Source organism: Trachinotus anak, unplaced genomic scaffold, assembly GCF_046630095.1.
Source record: "Trachinotus anak isolate AG129_WGS33_773 ecotype Australia unplaced genomic scaffold, CSIRO_AGI_Tana_v1 ptg000004l, whole genome shotgun sequence".
Classification (NCBI taxonomy): domain Eukaryota; kingdom Metazoa; phylum Chordata; class Actinopteri; order Carangiformes; family Carangidae; genus Trachinotus; species Trachinotus anak.
This window is the reverse complement of record NW_027273855.1, coordinates 8007532-8019804: the sequence shown is the minus strand read 5'-3', so window position 1 is coordinate 8019804 and position 12273 is coordinate 8007532. Positions and strand designations below refer to the sequence as shown.

The window sequence follows — 12273 nt, the reverse complement described above, 5'->3', positions numbered from 1 at the left end:
CATCCTTACCCCACGAAGGAAGTCAGAATAAGATTAATGGGGAACATAGTGAGGATCCAACACATCGCTTCATTACAGATTTCCAGATACAGTTCACGTATAGATCATCAATAGGATATAGAGTGATAGATTGCTGTGTGTGTGTATGTGTGACCAGGTCAGGTCCACTGGGGATTAATTACAGATGATATAAAGTGTTATGGACAATGGCTGCCTTGCCAAGTGTGACACATGGTGTATTTTCTTTTTAATCAGACTAGCAAATGAATAAGTCGGTTAACATTTACAGTTGTGAGATTTACACTGACTGCATGGCATCAGTTGTTGAATATTTCATTGGTCCATCTGTTATATATCAAATGTAAAATCACATAGGTGCTAATGGAAATGTACAATTAGAGGTCTTAACAGTCAGAGGCCATCCTGCATTTTATCTGCTTACCATCCAAAGTGGAGCGTACAAAGACCCAATGTTTACAAGGCCCCAGCAGACATTTAGACTTTTCATTGCGGGAAAAGCACAGGTGGAGTTTATAACATTAAAGACGGCTCACTTGCATTAAGTGTCCACACACCTGTGAAAATGAAACCACACACTGCTCAGAGGCCTGTTACCCATTCAGTGAAGAAACATTATCTCCTTTGCCATTTTGCCATCTACTAGTCTACTCTTCAACTCGTGATAGATCCTTATATAGTAAAAATTTGTCAAAACCTTTAACATGTGCTAGTATAGACTATTGACTATTACAATTGTTTTTTTCTATTGTGTCACACGTAAAAAAAAAAAAAAAAAAGAAAAAAAGAAATTCAAGTAAATTGCAGTGTAAGTGCGTTATACAGTGGACTGCAGTACCATCTAAACCGACTGTGTTACATGTGTACCGTGGATTTCAGTGATGGTCGAGAGTTTCCTCAATCCACATGAGGGCAGCAGTGCTTCTCTTGGATCAGCCTCACCTTCCTTTCCGTCAGGTGAGTTACCTGATGCTGTAGCTGAGTGGTGGAAAGCCTGAAACCAGCGGCTGCTTCATTGCGTCTCACAGCAGCGGCACGACAGAGAAGCAGGAGTGAATGTGAAACTGGCGATGAGTCGGGTGCTGTCACTTCGGCTTGGTAAAGGGACATCTGGTACAGTGAGCGCAGGAGTTGGCGGTGCTTTCGGGATTGCGTAAATGCGCACTGGTGAGTGAGTGGGGGAGGAGAGGACGAAGAGGGAGGGCAGTGGGGGAGACGTTGAGTTAGTGGGATGAGAACGATGGTAACTGTGGATTTCGATGGATTCTGTCACTGAACAGGTACGCAACAGGAGCGATATTCCCGCCTTTGTCCTCATGCCGTTTCCAGCTCTGGCGAGCTCCGACGCGCCTTTGAGACCGTCCATCTTCTGGACAGAAAGGTACGGACTGTTATCACCAAACTTTCCACCTCGCTGCTTATATTTTAATAGTCAAGTGACGAACAGTCGCGCCTGTAGACTTTTTAAAGCAGATGCATCGTGCTCTTGTGGTGCTAGAGAGACTTTGGTTTGGTGCAGTATCGCGCTTCACTTCCGCGCACATGTGCTCTGTGGGATGACATGTTGTTGGGCGTTGAGGATGTGGGCATCAATTCGGTATGATCAGGTGTGTATGCTCATTGTGTGCAAGTGTAAAGAACTCCGTGTTTAATGATGCAGATGCGGAGATAAATTGTGAAGGAGGATCAAGCAGTTATCGCCAGAAATCTGTTTGGACGCCATATCCAAAATAATCCCATCACAGGTTAGTTTGTAGGTCTGGGACACTGATCTATCATCACTTGTCTTGTTGTCATTATGAACTGCCTCTGCAAGTTTGTATTATAAATATTATCAGCAGCATTGGCTTTGCCACTGCGCAGGATTCAGCGCAGCGTTACCCCTGTGTTTCGCCAATTGCTGGAAGCTTTTTATGTGTTGCGTGATTTTTGGTGCAGATCCGGGGATTTAGGCGAGGGGTTGCAGGGCAAATCCATCCAGCTGTTTAGTGCAATGTGTCTTTTCTAGGCAATCTGCTGCACTGTGCAACATCTGGACGCGCCTGTCAGTCAGGGATCAGGTTCTCTTATTCAGAGCAACCTCAAGTTTCTCTTCTCTTTTTGCAGAGTTGAGTGTGTGTCTTCAGGTGTAGGGAGCTGTCCTCCTCTGTCCTGCTCCTTTGAATGATGAGATTGCCGCTCTCACACACTCTCCCACTAGCCTGCAGTTTTAAACCTCTCCCTCCCCTTGCTGCTGTCTGCTGTTAGTTCCTCTAACACATTCCAACTTCTTCAGCACCCCCCCCACCCCACCCCCCACTTCTCCTTACTTTCCATCTAACTCCATCTAACCTGTGATCTTAGCACCTAACTTGGCGTGAGTTCATTTCCATAATGGGGATTACAGCTGACATGCAGCGTCCAGGCCTGTCGGGCTGGATCCAGCAGAGGAGCACAGTGCTGTGGCAGCTCTCATTGTGCCAGCAGAAGGCCACCTTCAATCAGGCCTCACCAGGAAGGCTGTGGGCTGCTCTGTCACTGTCAGTGCAGGAGTGAGGGACAATGACAAATGGACTGTTTGAGTATGAAATTATTCAAGTATGAAATTGGTTACTGATGTTGTATTTAACAGCGGCTTATTAGATATAAATGGATGAATTAGAATGCATGAGGTTTTTTTTTGTTTCCCCAAACGATATAAGCATTGCAAATTGATTGCCTTAGCCATTAATAATTTTAATTAGCATCAGTTCTGTCTGGAGGAAGAAAAATACATTTCCTCTTGTCAGTGTTTATTGATTTTTTTTAAATCTTGCTGCCTGTGCTGCATAAACACTTAAGCCACCCACTTTACAGCTAAATTTATTTTAAAGTTCAAACCATGGGTTACAAGCTGCAAGAGGACACACAGTCCTGAAACTAGTGTCTTTCCCAGGGCAGATACACTTCACGTCTGCTCTGTGTGTTTTTCCTGTTTTCTTAGCGTCTTATTAAATGTCCTGGCGTCTCTCTCTCTCTGACTTAGTCTCATACCATTATTTTCTGGTCATTTCATGGTGATTTAATGAAAACACGGTGGCTCGTATCCATAGATTTGTTACTTGTGATGTTTGTTATCTAGGAATTGAGACTAGTTCTTTTTTTGAACTTGCTGTTGTCTGTGCTAGATAAGAAGCATCACCTGAGAATAGCTGATGTAACCTGGGACTTCATTTCTCAACTGTGTGCATGCACAGGTTTGTGCTTAATTTATGCATATGGTCTTTTCTACACACAGAATCTGATTTATCAGTTTCTTCTGTACTTGAGAGTGTGCGTATATTGATAAATAACAAACCCCCAGTGATCTCTGGTGTCAGCCTTGTAAGAATAATTGAATAGTTGTCAACCATCAATGTTGTTTTCTCTTTTTGTTTGAAAAATAAGGTAATTGTGTCTTTCAGAATAAAACAACACCACTCATGTCTCTATTTCATCTTGTTTTGGTGGCGCAACACAGCAGAGTCAGAGAATCTCAATTTACATTAATAATTAACTGTTACATTTTGGTACCATTAATTGAAATGTCTCTGTTTTGCTGAAATTGTGTAACAATTGAAAAGCAAATTTGTAATTTATGAATTTCATTGAAGTAGTACCATGTCCAATACCTATTTGGTTTTCTGCAGTTCGTTTCGGGACCATCACATCATATCTCTCCTCATTCTGTATCTTCATTTATTTGTGGGAGTGTCACATAAAACAGTTTGGTTTGGCTGAATTTCATTTGATGGTCTACTCATAGCATTCATAGCAATGAGACTCTCATACAGAGACTGTCTGACAATATACAGCGTTTTGGGTGGGTAGACACAGGCTCAGCAACATTTCATCAAAACCACAGTTAATGCACGAAAGGGAGAACTTAACTAAATTGTGCAAACTGCATCACACGTGATGCAACTATGCATAATGAGTATTTGTATGACAACAAATTGGTGAAATGGTGGAAAATGTACACCAGTCACAATGCAGGAAAACACTTTGTTGCATGCTGGGAAGCAATTTCACACACCGACTTGAGTGACACTGCAGTATCTGAATCTCCTCGTTTGTTATGTTTGCTGTTTTTTATGTTTCTTAGGTGCTACATGAAGGTTGCTAGGTCTTTCAAAGTAATGTGTTGATGGTGCATGGCTTTCTGTGGTGTGTCTGGCTGTAAATGAGCCTGAGCAGATGGCTGTAGAACAGGTGAGAGCTGAGATTTATCACTGCTCATTCCGTGTAGCTATGCGCTCACATGTTTCATGTTTGTACAACTTTCTTGTGTGTACCTACACATATTTAGTTCCAGATATGCTTTGATAAATGACAGAGGAAGAGTATGAATGTACAGTATGAAATGTCTTTGGCTGTGATTAAAGTGGATTGTGTGGGACTTGGGATATGGCCACTGCCAGACACTCTCACACACACACACACACACACACACACACACACACACACACACACACACACACACACACACACACACAAAGTTACAGACATTTACCCGGACAGATGAGTGTGGAACTGAGCCAATTTTTCCATCAGAGGATTAAGTGGGATGCTTACAGTGGACAGTTTGGAGATCCAGCCTGCCAACGCTGGGGACTTTTAGCCCTTGATGATTTGCCTGAGGGAGGGAAAGAGAGAGAAATGGAGAAACCTAAAACAGCAAGATGGTGCATGTAGAGAAACTAACTATTAAACTGCTCAAGCAGGTAGAAAATTGAGTCACTGTTTTAAAGGGAACAGTTTGCAAAAAAAACAAAAAAACAAAAAAGAAATCTGCCCACCAGTTCATCTAAAGCTCACTACCTAAGACATTGTATACCATTTTTATAATCCATCAAACATAATCTTCATCAATCACTTCCTACCTAAATTAGTCCATTTTAACATTTAATGTAGCAACCCATAAAACATTAGGAAGCTCTATTAGCAGAATTATCAGAAAACACTGTAATAGCTTACCAAGTAGTACTAGTGGTCAGCCAGCAATGAAAACATGCTAGCACATTCAGTAGCAATAGAGCTACCGGTCGAGGCAGACGGCCGCCCACCCCGAGCCCGGTTCTGTTGGAGGTTTCTTCCTGTTAAAAGGGAGTTTTTCCTTCCCCCTGTCGCCAAGCGCTTGCTCTTTGTGGGAACTGTTGGGTTTATTCTGTAACAAAGTAAGGTCTTGACCTTACCCTGTAAAGTGCCTTGAGATAATGTATATTATGATTTGGCGCTATACAAATAAAATTGAATTGAATTGAATAGAGCTTCTTAAGTCAAGTGAGCATGGTCTTGCAGCTCGCAGCAGCCTGTCAAGAGTTTCCCAATGTGATGGGGTCAATAAATAGTCTTGCACATCACCCTTACTAAAATTACAACTTGTTGTTTTTACACTTTGGTTTTTGCATGAATTAAACAACAACAACCGGGCTAGCTGTTTCCCCTGCCTGCCATCTTTATACTAAGCTAAGCTAGCAATATGATGGCTGTAGCATTATATTTACGATACAGACTTGAGTGGTATCACTCTCATTGTCTAACTCTTTGCAAGAAAGCAAATAAAATGTTGAAGTATTCCTTTGGTTATAATGAACTAAGATCAAGGAAGAAGGAGAGAAAAAACAGGAGGGAAACAGAGAAGATGATCACCTCATTTGCATGTGTCATACCTCCACCTGTGTAGATGCAGAATTCACTCAGTGTATGAGCGTGTTTCTCCTCAAGGCTGGTCCACATGTCAGTGGGCCGGTGTCACGGCAATTAACACAGCTCGTGTTCCAGCATGTGGAGTCAGGATTCTCTCAACAGACAATAGCTCTGTATGTGTTTTGTGTGAGACAGCAGCTGCCTTGTTATTTAATTACGATTTATTGTTTATATGATTCCCCTCATTAGGCCCATTGACCCGGTACAACTGAGGCAGGGAAAGTGGGATCATGAAAGATGGTGGAGGACAGTGGAGTTCTGGGAAACATGTTGGCCTGTACTTATTTTATGTCCCAATGAGATAGGTCCTCTGGGGAATAAACAAATGCTTTGTTTCCAGAAGCAGCGGCAGTAGTGTGTTTAGAATAACAAGCATGAATGTAACATGGGTATATTTAAGACCAAGGCTCATCCCCCCAGCTCAATGCAGCTGTGTGATTGGGCAGTAATGACTAACCTAGGTTTAAACAAACACTCAAGTCAAAAGAATGTAGGTTTTCCCTAACTGACAAAGCAAAGCAGAATGGGCTTTTTCCCTGGCACACATTGCCATGTCACAGCAGGAAAAGCTGTGTCATCAATCATCTAAACGATGGTGGCGATGAATTGATTTGGATGTTTGTTTTTAACAGTCAATTTTATAAAAATGATATTGACACAATGATTTTGTTTTTGAAGTAATCACAGATTTTTTTCAATACTTTGGCTATTTTTCAGTCAGTTTTTTATACTAGCATCTACTAATATCATACTACAAGCTGTATGTTTTAACGTCATTTCCAACCCTTATGTACTGATATACTAATACTAATTATAATAATATATCTTTTCAACTCTCTCACACTGGTGCTGTACATTTGTCACAGGCATGTCCACTTGGCCTGTTGGGACAATAAATACTAAAGTTCAGCTTCACAGGAATTTGTAATCATTTTATTTCTTCCGATACATTAATAATTATATATATTACATAACAGTATAATTATACTGCCATGATACCATTCGTATTTGGAATTAATTTCACAGTATACTGTATCTTTGTTCATAATGACTGTACACATCATTAATCACATGATTACTGAATGATCTTCTCTAGACATGTTTTAAACTATGTAAAAATACTCTGCTATGATTAATATATTGTTTAACATGGTTTTCCCACATGATGAAAAAAATGGAAAACCTGGTCTGTGAGCATATCGACGCTTACTTCCTCATTGAGAAATTCTGGATCAGGCCTTATTCTCTGCCCACCACTGCTACTTGTGCTAGGATGACAGGTGAAAGATGGTTAGAGGTGGACACATCAGAAAGACTCAGCCACATATTTGAGCCTCAGTGAGACCAAAACCAAAACTGGCGACTAGCAGGCGTATCAGAGCGGTTAGCGTAGTTAGCATCTTTTAATTGTAACCGGCAGTGGCTGACACAGTGTTGATGGTTGTGCTCATGCAAACTCTCGCTCTCTGCACTGACAAGGTTTCAGGTTTATTTTGTCCACCCACCATCCCTGCAAATTGACATTGGTTCTTTGGGTTATATGACATATAAAAAACCTTAGCTGTCTGAATCAGTTTTAATGATGGTTCACTGCAGTCATAGTGTTGACTGATTATTTAACTCATCACATGTCTTGTATTGTATAATATGTATGGACGTGTTGACAAGGTTAAAAACTTGATTTTCATCAGGGTGGTCTTTAAGAGTTGCCTTCAAAGGTTACCGTTACCTACTGTTACCTTTCACTGTCATTTGGAACAATGCAATGCATCTTATTCTTCACGTTTAGCAAATATGTTTTTACGTCTATGTTGACTCTTTAGAGCATTCTGAAGAGTAATTCATAAACACTTGATGGATACTGGCCCTAGTGTAGCTGAATGCAGTGACATCCAACATCTTAATCATTAATTAAAACAAAGAAACTAAATTGATCATATTAAATTGAATTATTAAATTAACCATATTAAAAACCTACTTACTCTTGATTGTGTAAAAATCACAATCACAGACTCTAGGCTGAAATAGTCGCTTCTCTACATGTTTCTCAAACAACTGAACATAACTGCCAAGTATGTGGCCACAGATTGCACTGTAGCAAAAGCTAGAAACACTTAGCACCAAAAATGCAGAAAACAATGAAATGAGCAACGTGGGGATTATAACATTACATTTTGGTTCCAGGCTGGTCATATGCTGTGAAGCTTTATCTGCCAATAGAAATATATTTCAAAGAAAATAACTGTCAGGAGTGAGAAACATGTGTTTGTCAATTTATTCCAGGCACAACAGCGCCAGGAGCAATTCAAAGGAATTGGAAAGATTTAATTAAATAATTACTGTAATGGCTTAAAGTATTAGATCAGTAGTGAGAAAATCTAGCTCAAAAGAGGCAAAGCTATTTGATTATTTTGTATGATTGCTTCCAGAAGCACAGTCCTAGACTGGGGTAAAACAAGCAGCTGTGTGATTGCTTTGTATGACTGCTGCCACACAGAGCAGTGGGTATTATTTCAAGTTTGCCAGAGGCACAGAGATACATCAGCTCATGGAAACTCATTGCTGTTTGATCGTTTAATGTGATTGCTGCCACCAGAAACATTGGCTTTGATGCTAGCTCTTGCCAGAGAGGCCTGTGAAAATTTTGCACAAAGACTGAGCCCCTCCCTCAAGGAGAAAGCTTGGATTTTTAATGAGCATGTCTTATGACACACCAAGTATAGCTGTAGATGATGGACTCATTGTTTAGTTTATAAAATGAGTGAAAATTGTAACAAATGGCTTCATTCCCTGACTAAAGGGCTCTGCCCATTTGACCTGTCAGGTTTCTCTATGGAGAACTTGCTGCCTTTGAATGTAATGATTTTACTGCAGATGGCATAATTCACTTTAGATTAATTCATACACTGAACTGTGAGGAGAAAATCTTTTCGGCATTCAGCCACAGAGCCATTGTGTATGCACCGAGCAAAGTGCTGCCTTCATCAGTTTTGTTAACCCTCACTTGGGATTTGTTTCCTAGGCCTTATTGCACCTCTCTCTCCCTTTCTCTCTCTCATTCGCTACTCATTTGGCTCTCTTATTAATTAGGCCCTTCTCCTCCTTGACATCTCATTACCAGCCCCTGAGGTCCTGTTCTTTCCTGCTTGTTGGTAGCCATGTTGGAGCTGACCGGCAGCCTCTTAGGACCGCCAGGTCCTTAATATGGAGGGCCACGAAGAAAGGGACACAGAGAAAGACGGTCAAGATGCGACAGCTGGTGTTTGATGGTGCTTGAGCAGTGTGTAGATCTTGATTTCCATAGTGCTTGTATGAATACACCTGTGCCCTTTTGTCACCTCTTTGCGATGGTGTGGTCACAGCAGTTGTGTGTCTTCTCCAAACAATACAGCCATGTTTTGGGCTACACTAGAGAGTCCAAGATAAAATGTTTAAAATTGTCAACTGTGTCGTGTGCTACATTAGTGCCAGACAGAAAATTTCAGTCAATCTGTTAGCAAATGTTACATACAACATAGCCTTACTCACTGCATGTAGGCCAGGGGTACAAACCTGCCACTGGGTGCCAATTTCAGGTGGCATTTTACTCTCTTTCTGTTTCAACTGCCTGGTAGTGGTCTCAAAATTTTCTTTTACTATGGGAAACAACAACAACCTCCAAGCAACCTATACACTGAAAATAGCAAATTTTGATGAAGATTTGTATTTGCTAACACAGCCTTGGAGAGCACGATCTAATGGAGCATACAAGCGGCATGGGTATCATACCTTCATTGTCATGGTAGCAATAATAAACATGTTGTTAAGGTTGTGGAACAGTGCTAACTATCGTTTTACACATGAAACAAACTGTGTTCTCCTGTGTGAAAGTCCTGAGTTTTGTTAACCCAACCATCCACCCTGACCTCCTCCTATACACCACGTCACCTGACTATGGGTTGTAAGAAGCTGCTTGCACAGATGACCTATGGAATTGTTTTTTACAGTAGGACAGCTTGCTAAACTGAGCAGTTTAGGAAATCCTTTGTTCCCACTGCCATTAGACTATTGAACAACTCAGACAAAGGCAGTGGATAATGACACAGACTCAATCTTAATTTAACTAGATACATGAATAAGCCACTGGGTAATTGTGAATTGCCCTACAGGGATAAATAAGGTATTTCCTATCCTATCTTATCTTTATCTTAAAAAGCATTCCAATATGCTAACCTAAGAACATAGTAAACACAATACCTTCATTGTGCATAGTCAGTGTGTTACCTGCACCACTTCATTTAGAATATTTTCAGAGCTTTATCTTCCCATCAAACAAAAGACAAGTTTAGCTCTTTCTTTGGATTTCCAAATCCACTAAATGTACAATCTAATGTACAGTCTTTGTTTTATTCTCTTCAAGAGAACTTCAATAAAACATTAGTGTTTTCCTCCAGTTCGGTTTAGTAGAGATACCAAGGCATGTTAGACTGGGCAACTGATATTGACCAGTTTCATGTTGGTTGTGTTGACTTATGATTTGATTGTCAACAGTTGGCCAAATCTGTTCATGTCTGACAACTGGGAGATAAAATAATTCAGCCTGAGGTATTCAAAGAGCAGTTTTCCTTCCATTAAAGTTATTTTAACATCTTTGATTTTCACAGCACTGATCTGATCCATTAACAATAGAGGTATCAGCCGGAGAAATAATTATGAAAAACTGTCCTACTATAGTGAGCAAATGGAAAAACAATTTAGAGTTCCATGAGTATTTTTATTGAAATGGGACATCCAGGTTTTAGTGCACAAGTATGAATATCCATCCATAGGGGGGAAAGCTTTAACTCTCCATGCAGAGTATGAAGAGGACACTCTGAAATGCAATAGCTCTGTTTCAGAAGATGTTTAACAGATCAGGCAGTTTGACAGCAATGGTCTTAGTGACCACTTTAAATATGTATGCAGCCTGTTCTTGTCACCTGAGAGCAGTCATTATGTGCTTCTTTCAGACTGTAAGGACTGAAAATATGTTGTTAATGTTACCTATAACCAGGCAGACGTCTTCCTCTTATGTAATTGATAATTAATATATTAACAATGTGAACTGGAATCACACTGATAATGATTTAACCTCTATTTCCTCATGGTTAAGCAAGACAGTGTTCAGCAAATGTTTACAGGATTGCTATAATTATTCGTAGTGTAAGAATCCTGAGACTCTCCTTACTCTTCCTGAGCTCTCACTTTCAAGCTTTTCTTTGTTTCTTCATCCTGCTTGTTTAAATTAACATGGCAGAGTATTGATGTTTTACAATTACATAAGTGCAATCATAGCTCTATGTTTAAATGACAATTCTACAGAGACGAGAGTAGTACTAACTTGATCACCCCTTTGGCTGCTTTTCATCACGTCGTTGTTTTCCTTCTTCTTCTTCATCTTCTTTCTTCTCTGCACACTGCCATCCTTTTCTCACTTCACATTAGTTTCTTTATTGTATTGTGCTTTTTCTGCCACAGTGCACATTAGTGTTGTCATGATACCAAAATAATGTCTACATTACATTACCTGCCTAAATATCTTGATATTGATACCGAAATGAAACCATGAGTCTGTTCTCATTAATTATAATTTTAAATATAATTTGAGAGCAGTAGGGAGCAGGCCTGTGCCAAAGAGGTGTATTATATTGTAATTTATGTGGTGTTAAATGTTTGTTTTTCATACATGTAGGTGTGTTTGTGACAATGAATTAGTACATTAATAGCATGAATAACTGTATTATTGTACATAATTAGGTCAAGGTCATAGGTTATTAAAGCTTTTACAAGGTATGCAGTAATCTGGTGATCTCAATACTTGAGTTCATGCGATTTTGTTTATAGTTAACTTTATATTTGCAACCAGATCATCATTTATTAAACAGTATTTAATAAGACACAATTAACCTATTTGGCAGAGAGCTGTACTCTACTGAGTGCAATTTCTAGTAATAGAAATAATTTTTGCAAAAAATATACATGCCATGATTACCATTACCAGTACTGATTGAGCATAAATCGCTTATTTATAACTAGTGTTCTTGATCTGCATACTTGTCAGCTTTGGAGCTTGCTAGTTGAGGTAAAGTTAACATTATTAGTGTGAATGTTGCATTTGCATATAGAGATGTTTGCGAGATTGGTGAGTTAGCTGACAGGATAAAGCCAAATGAAACAGATATCATTGCGCGTAATTGCGACCTGTCTGTCAGCGGGATGCTTTGCCACGTTGGATGTGTTGGCTTTCTTGGTCTGCGCAGGCAGAGTTTGTTGTGTCCGTGGGTTTGCCCTGACTGTTGCCTATGTAAGCAAAATAATGCTTTGTCAACAAGGACAGCATGCAGAGCACATGTATTTGCATACATGCCTTTTGCTTTGTCTCTTTTTTGTGAGTGAAAGCGGAGCACTGCACATACACATTGCCCTGCTATCGCACATTGACACAACTCAGGAAATATGGCTTATACTATCAGTACTAATAAAATGCAGTATAGTACTATTTTTAACATCAGGTTATTGCGATACCTTTTC

General features: G+C 39.9%; 1 protein-coding gene across 1 annotated transcript in view; it reads left to right on the top strand.

The window, feature by feature from the left end:
- The first annotated feature begins 54 nt into the window (after positions 1-54).
- The window catches only part of klhdc8b (kelch domain containing 8B), a 209412-nt gene continuing 197193 nt past the window's right edge, over positions 55-12273 (top strand). Inside the window, exons 1-2 of the mRNA XM_071475568.1 lie at positions 55-1185; positions 1299-1399. The gene's annotated coding sequence lies outside the window, so the exon portion shown is untranslated. The remainder of the gene's footprint in view (positions 1186-1298; positions 1400-12273) is intronic.